We start from the raw sequence: 8,429 nt of genomic DNA on the forward strand, positions 1-8,429 counted from the left end.
GGATTTTACAATGTAACCGTTTCAAGCGCATCATCCAGCGGTAGCTACGGATTTTGAAATAAAGACCGCACTGCTAAATTTGATGCCCAAGTTTCATGGCCTACCTGCTCAAGAGCCTATCAAGCACTTGAGAGATTTCCAGGCAGCCTGTTCTACTGTCAGGCGTGATGGCACTGATGAAACTTCAATTCTGCTGAAAGCTTTTCCGTTCTTTCTTGAGGGAAAAGCAAGAGAGTGGTACTACACTCAACCTCTAGCAAATGTATCCAACTGGGATACACTCAGAAAGGAGTTTCTAGAGAAATTCTTTCCATCTGAAGTTATTGATAAACTGAGGAAGGATATCTCTACAATTGTTCAGGATGACAATGAGACTCTCTTTGAATACTGGGAGCGCTTCAATAATCTTCTGGAAGCATGCCCCCACCATATGATTGACAAGATCGTGCTACTCAGCTATATCACACAAGGTATGAGACCCCAAGATAAGACCACATTGGAAAGTGCCAGCAATGGGTCTATGAAGAAGTACAAGACCACTGATGAAGCTTGGCAATTGATCAGTGATTTAGCTGAATCTACTCGGAACCACAGACAGAAGCAAGGCCATTCAAGGGCCGTTGCAGAAGTATCTTCTGGCATAGAGACTGCTGCTCTAAATCGAAGCATCTGTGAAATGACCAACCTGCTGAAGCAAATGCAGTTAAATCAACAAGCTCAGCAAACTCAACCGCAATAAAACCAACAACTAGTTCCACAAAGAATTTGCGGAATTTGTGCTGATTACAGTCATTACACTGATGAATGCCCGCAGCTCCAACAAGAAGACAACATGGTGGCATCCACTCACAACTTCTATGACCGCCCCAACCAAGGGTACAATCAAAGTGGAAATAATAACCATGGATGGCAGGACAATTCAAACCAGAATTGGAGGGACAACAATAATAGGGGAGGCAGAGATAATCAGGGAAATCAAATGTGGAATAATTACAACAACAGGTAGCAAAATCAACCTTACCGAGCACCTCACCTGAGGCAAAACCAAGGATCACCGAACAATCAGCAGCAAACCTCTCAATTTACTCATTCTTCTGTATCTTCTAATGAAGATTTATTACAAGCTTTTGAGAAAAGACAACTGGCCATGGAAAATACCATCGTGAACAGTATTAACGCCAGTCTAAATGGTTTCACCTCTACTCTACAAGCTTTTATGACACAACTTGGTTCAGCACAAAATTCTAGTAACCAACCTTCAAGCACCACTGGAATCCCCTCTCAACCATTACCCAATCCAAAGGGAGGCATTAATGCCATCACCCTGAGGTCCGGAACCACACTGCAGGAGAGGAATCAGGAGGAACCAAGCTCACCAGAATACGCCTCAGCTGAAGAGGTGGTAGAAATCGAAGATGTTGAAGAGGAAGAGGATATACAGGACATAGCTGAAGAAGAGATAGGTCAACCACAGGAAGAAGCACAAAAAGGTGCAGGCACCACAGAAAACACTACTCCCATTCCATTTTCACAACTTTCAAGGAAGCCTAGGAAGCAGCTGGAACTTGATCCTAAAATGGTAGAAATATTCAAAAAGGTTGAGGTAACTGTTCCCCTTTTTGATGTTATTCAGCAGGTACCTAAATATGCAAAGTTTCTAAAAGACTTATGTATCCATAAAGACAAAATTAATGAATTAGAAACTATTCCTTTAGGTAGTTCTATATCTGCTTTAATGGGAGGATTACCTGAAAAATGTAGTGATCCAGGTCCTTGCATAGTTAGTTGTACTATTGGTGGTGTAGTAATTTATGATTGCATGTGTGATTTAGGAGCATGTGTCAGTATAATGCCTTTGTCTATATATGATGTTTTAAGGCTCCCTCCCTTAAAAAGGTCGGCAGCTCGTTTTGTGTTAGCAGATAAAAGCATTATTATAGTGGCTGGAGTTGCTGAAGATGTTTTGGTGAACATTAAAGGGCTCACATTTCCCACTGATTTTTATATCTTGGAGATGCCCCATAATGATTCAGATAAGCCATCCTCAATCCTACTTGGAAGACCATTCCTGAAGACATCAAAATTCAAATTGGATGCTTTTTCAGGGACATACTCCTTTGAAATAGATGGCCGCATAGTAATCTTCAATCTGAATGGAGTCATTGACAACCCCCCAGAAGATCGTTCTATCTTCCAGTGTGATGTCATAGACGAAAGTGTGGCTGAAGTTCAAAAAGAAGAGTTTGAAGAGAGGCACACTAGACAAAGTCCAAGTGTGGGGACCCTCTTAACTGACAATGAGAACACTTCGCCATTTTCACAAGCCCCAGATAACCCAGAGCCTGCCCATGATCAAAAGTTAGATTTGAAACCTCTCCATTCACATCTCAAATATGCTTACCTTGAGGATGAGCAGAAGCTTCCGGTTATTATTGCAAGAGAACTGACTTCTCAACAAGAAGAGCAGTTACTTGATGTACTGAGGAAGCATAAGAAGGCAATTGGGTGGAGTTTGACAGACATAGTGGGAATCAACCCTCAAGTATGCGAGCACAGAATATTTTTAGAAGAGGGAGCAAGACCTGTCCGTCAACCGCAAAGAAGATTGAATCCCACCATCCTGGAAGTTGTCAAAAAGGAAGTGACCAAACTATTGGAGGCAGGTATCATATATCCCATTTTCAGACAGTGAATGGGTAAGCCCAGTACAAGTGGTGCCCAAGAAATCTGGAGTCACTACAGTGAAAAATGAACATGGAGAGCTCATAGCAACTAGAGTTCAGAATGCTTAGAGAGTCTGCATTGATTACAGGCGTCTCAACCAAGCTACTCGTAAGGATCACTATCCACTTCCATTCATTGATCAAATGCTGGATTGCCTGTCAGGTAAATCACATTATTGCTTTTTAGATGGTTACACAGGTTATTTCCAGATTCATATAGCTCCTGAGGATCAGGAAAAGACTACTTTTACATGTCCTTTTGGGACCTATGCTTATAAGAGAATGCCCTTTGGCTTGTGCAATGCACCAGCTACTTTCCAAAGGTGCATGATGAGTCTTTTCTCTGATCTTATTGAGGACTGTATGGAAGTTTTTCTGGACGATTTTAGCATTTATGGTGATTCTTTTAACCTTTGCTTAGATGGATTATCTAGAGTATTAGATAGATGTATTAATACAAACCTTGTATTGAATTTCGAAAAATGCCACTTTATGGTAAAGCAAGGGATTGTATTGGGACATGTGGTATCTAATAATGGCATTTCTGTAGACCCAGCAAAGGTGAATGTTATTTCTAGTTTACCTTACCCCTCTTCTGTGAGGGAAGTCTGTTCGTTCCTTGGCTATGCAGGTTTCTACAGGAGATTTATTAAGGGATTTAGTAAGGTGGCACTTCCCTTATCCAGATTACTACAAAAGGATATTGAGTTTGAGTTCAGTGAGGATTGCAAACAAGCATTTGATAAGCTAAAGACTGCTCTAACTCAAGCTCCAATTGTGAGAGGACCCGACTAGAGCCAGCCGTTTGAAATCATGTGCAATGCTTCCAACCATGCAGTAGGAGCAGCGCTAGCTCAGCGTGAAGGTAAGAATCTTTTTGTTATTGCCTATGCGTCTAAGACTTTAGACACTGCCCAGTCCAATTATACTACTACTGAGAAAGAGCTACTTGCTATTGTTTTTGCTCTGGATAAATTCCGGACTTATTTACTTGGTACTAGAGTTGTAATGTATTCGGACCATGCAGCTCTAAAGTATCTATTGGCTAAAAAGGAATCCAAACCAAGACTTATACGTTGGATACTGCTGTTACAAGAATTTGATTTAGAAATTAAGGATAGGAGTGGTAATCAAAATTTAGTAGCAGACCACTTGAGTCGCCTTGAACATATTAAGGATGATTCTACTCCTATAGATGATAATTTTCCTTTTGACAACCTGCAAGCAGTATCTGAGGTAGTCCCTTGGTATGCACCTGTTGCTAATTATTTAGTTAGCCGCACATTTCCTCCGCATTTTTCTAAACATCAAAGAGACAAGCTGAAAAGCGAGTCTAAATATTATATATGGGATGACCCATATTTATGGAGATGTGGCGCTGACCAGATAATTAGACGTTGTGTACCTCAATCAGAATTCCAGTCCATTTTAGAGGCCTGTCACTCATCTGAGAGTGGAGGACATTTTGGCCCTCAACGAACAGCTAGAAAGATCTTAGACTGTGGATTCTGGTGGCCTACTCTTTTTAGAGATGCTGCTGAGTTTTGTAAATCTTGTCACCCATGCCAGAAATTTGGTAACATATCCAAGAGGGATGAGATGCCTCAACAATATATGCTTTTTTGTGAAATTTTTGATGTTTGGGGCATTGACTTCATGGGTCCATTTCCAAATTCTAGTGGATATTTTTATATATTGTTAGCTGTAGATTATGTTTCCAAATGGGTAGAAGCAATTCCTACCTGCACTGATGATGCTAACACTGTTTTTTCCTTTGTGAGAAACCATATTATATGCCGCTTTGGATCACCACGAGCGATCGTGAGCAATCAAGGCACCCATTTTTGTAACAGGAGACTAACAGGATTGATGAAGAAGCATGGGATAATCCATAAAGTTGCAACAGCTTAGCATCCCCAAACTAATGGGCAAGCCGAGGAGTCAAACAGAGAAATTAAATGTATCTTGCAAAAGATAGTAAAGCCTCACAGAAAAGACTGGAGCACCAGACTACAAGATGCACTGTGGGCATATAGAACAGCATACAAGACACCCATTGGGATGAGTCCCTTCCGCTTAGTTTATGGAAAAGCTTGTCATCTTTCAGTTGAAATCGAACACAGAGCCTTCTGGGCAGTTAAAGAGTGCAACATGGAAATTGAGAAGGCCGGAGCTGAAAGGAAGTTGCAACTGCAGGAACTGGAGAACCTTTGCCTAGAAGCTTATGAAAACTCCATAATATATAAGGAAAAGATGAAAGCTGTGCATGATCAAAACATCAAGAAGAGAGAGTTCCAACTTGGAGATTTTGTTCTCCTTTACAAATCTCGACTGAGGCTCATGCCCGGTAAGTTGAGATCAAAATGGGAAGGTCTATACAGAGTAGAGAAGGCTGAACCGTACAGAGTTTATCACCTAAGCCATCCTTCAAGCTCTGAACTTATTAAGGTTAATGGACACCGCCTGAAGCTGTACCATGGTGAGAAGGTGCAGAAAAACAAGGAGCTTGAGATCTTCCACCTGGAAGATCCCCACATAACAACAGATTGAGCTAGTGGAGCGTCCAACTTATGGACGTTAAAGCAAAGTGCTTGGTGGGAGAAAACCCACCGCGGTACAATCGTTCTTTTCATCACTTTTAGTTTTTCTTCTTTAAATAACTCTTCTCTTTATTAGTGCTTTCGTGTTCTTTCAATTACATGTCTTTATCTTTCCTTTAACAAAAAAAATTTTTTGCTGCGCGACGCGTCCGCGTGGCAGGGGGAGTAAAGAAAAATAAAAATGAACAGAAAGTTACGCAGGAGCAGCACTGGAGTCGTGCTAAAGGCACAAATTATCCCACGCGATCGCGTCGCTGACGCGACCGCGTCGCATGGAAATCATGGCCTCCCACGCGACCACGTGCTCCACGCGGCCGCGTGCCCTGCATTTTCGACGTAAAAGGGTGCACAATGCCATATTGTGCGAGAGTGGTGCTGGATTGGTGCTGAAAGCACAATCCTTGTCACGCGACCGCGTTGCCGACGCGGCCACGTCAATTATTTTCTGACGCACACTCACGCGATCGCGTGACCCACGCGATCGCGTCACCCAATTTTGGCAATTAAAATGAATCGAACAGAGAGTTGTGCTGGAGCGAGGCTGCACTCCCGCCAGCAGCGCAACACGGGTCACGCGACCGCGTGACTGACGCGATCGCGTCGTCTTACCTGACGCGCACCCACGCGAACGCGTGCCTTCCGCGGCAGCGTCGCATGCGCCGCACAGCTCAACCCAATAGCCAAATTATCTTATCTTTCTCTCCTCCAAATCCTACCTTTTCTTTTCCCCCCTTCTTTCTTCTTTCTCCCTTCCCCCTTCTACCTCACCTTTCACTCTCTCTCTCTCTCTCCCCTCCATTAACAAGGTTTTACCTTCTTCTCTTTTCCATCATCCTTATTATATTATGTATATATATTATTATTCTCTTTTTCTTTTCTTTTTCTTTTCAAATCATTCTTTTTCTTTCTTCTTCTTCTTTTCTTTTTACATAGTGTTAGAAACCTTTTGAGTCATTATTTATCATTATATGCTTGTGGATTATTGCAAATTGTTTGACAATTATTTTTCTCCTATTTAAGGGATTGCTTGCATGTTTCTCTTCATATTTTCTATACCCTATTCACCATGCATGCTATATATTTGTGAAAAAGCTCATGTGGCATTATGCACTTCTCTATGTTGCTATACTATTTAATGCTTGCTTTTCACAACTTTCCCTTGTTATTTTATTAATTAGATTTAATTGTCAATACAAACGTGATAGTTTGTTACAAATGGTAATCTAAACTGGACATTGTATGTTTGATATATGCTACTCATGCCTTTGCCGGCATGCCAATAAACCTCTTGCATTCCATTGTCCTACATGCACTTGCTATATTTCCATTAATGTGCTTTTCACATGTAATCCGGACCATGTGTTAATGCCATTTATCTTTATTGTGCATTGACTATCACTTACAATACCCTCTTCCTTGCTCTATCTCTTTGAATTTAATTTCCTTTCTCTTTCCTTCTTTCAGGATGGCCACCAAGAATGGAAAAGAGAAAGCTACTTCTAAACCACCAGCAAGAAGAGGAACTAAAAGAGCATTAGTGGCAGAGCCTTCTTCAACCGCAGTCAAGCCCTCAACAAAAAGAGTTAAGAGGATAATAAAGGTTGACGATAAGCAGAAAGCCTTTCCAGCAAAGGACACTGCGCGATTTCCCAATCGCTACTGTGAACAGCTATCCTAGCAGAAAGGAACTATAACAATGAATTCCTTCTTATCCTCCCGTCCAATATCGCCACCTTTGTTGTGCCGCAAATTGAGCGAAGACAATGGGGTTTCCTACGGAGACAGCCAAGGCAGGTCAATCTTTCTTGGGTAGTTGAGTTCTACTCCAACTTCTACATACCGACCCTGCAGTCTGTTTATGTCCGGCAGAAGCAAGTCCCCATCACAGGAGAGGCCATTCAACAAGTTCTGAGTCTTCCCCCTATTCCAGCAGGAATGGACGCTTTTCAAGAAGCCACCCTTCAGCGCCAGAGATACCAATTTGACTGGGACTCTGTTCTCGGAGTCATCGCTTTACCTGGCAGCCGTTGGTTCTACGGATACCACCGCAACCGCCCTAAGGGAATCTTGGCTTCCGCACTTACCTTGGAGGCTCGCGTATGGGCCCAGATCATGTCCCATTACGTCTTTCCGACCACTCATGAGTCCTCCTTCACTGCGGACATGGCTGTTCTACTATGGTGCATCCTTACAGACCAACCTCTGAATCTCTCAAGACACATCCGGAATGCTATGGAGCATGTACAAATCGCGGGCAACTTACCTTTTCCCCGCCTTGGTCTCAAATCTTGTCTCAACAGCCGGAGTCTCCTGCAGAGCTGGGGACACCAAAGCCATGCTTCCACGGGATGATCAATATGTCCCTAACGGGAAATACCTCAGATTTTCAGCAGCCACTACAAGCCAGCCTACTGAGCCGGTTGAAGATATTCCTTCTTCAACACCACAAGCATCTACCACTGAGAAATTGCTCCAACAGATACTTGAAAAGTTGGATCGGCATGAACAAAAAGCAAAGATGAGAGAGCGCCGTAACGAGCACCGATTCAAACACCTCAAGGAGCTACTCAAGGGACGCTTCAGAGACTCAGACACCCCGGACTCCACTTCTTTTACCAGCACCGGGAGCCATGATGGTCCCGACTGTGGAGATACTGCTACCAGCCCACCCCTGTTCCTGACAGATGGCACCGAGGACGGTGCAAAGCCTTAAGTGTGGGGAGGTCGGTCAGTACCTGACTTCCGGAGGTAAATTCTCTTCTTTGACACCAATAATTAGGATATTTTAGTTAGATTTTTCTTTCTTTTATAGAATAGAATAAATTGCATAGGTTTGGATAGTTGCATGCATGTTCTACTTGATTGAAAAGACAATAAGTTTCTTTTGAAAACCTATCTTTGGAACAAAATTTCACTAATTTTTCAAAATTTTTATGATAAATCTGCTTGAGTTGTATTTGGAACATGATGTTTGAGCTAAAGAACACACAACCTGTGAAAGATTTGAGCCTTTATGTATGGTTACATTATTTAACCATAATTATTTTATTCTTGTGTGTTTACTTCTCTATGATTGTAATCTATATTTTGTTTTATCTTTTATGTC

The 8,429-nt window shown here is 42.2% G+C and overlaps 1 non-coding gene across 1 annotated transcript; it reads right to left on the reverse strand.

Moving 5' to 3' along the window:
• Positions 1-328: 328 nt before the first annotated feature.
• Positions 329-436, reverse strand: LOC130937187 (small nucleolar RNA R71). The gene has a single exon (XR_009068417.1). It is a non-coding gene; the product is annotated as a small nucleolar RNA R71 (small nucleolar RNA).
• Positions 437-8,429: the final 7,993 nt, after the last annotated feature.

This window comes from Arachis stenosperma, chromosome 6 (assembly GCF_014773155.1).
Source record: "Arachis stenosperma cultivar V10309 chromosome 6, arast.V10309.gnm1.PFL2, whole genome shotgun sequence".
Taxonomy (NCBI): Eukaryota; Viridiplantae; Streptophyta; class Magnoliopsida; order Fabales; family Fabaceae; genus Arachis; species Arachis stenosperma.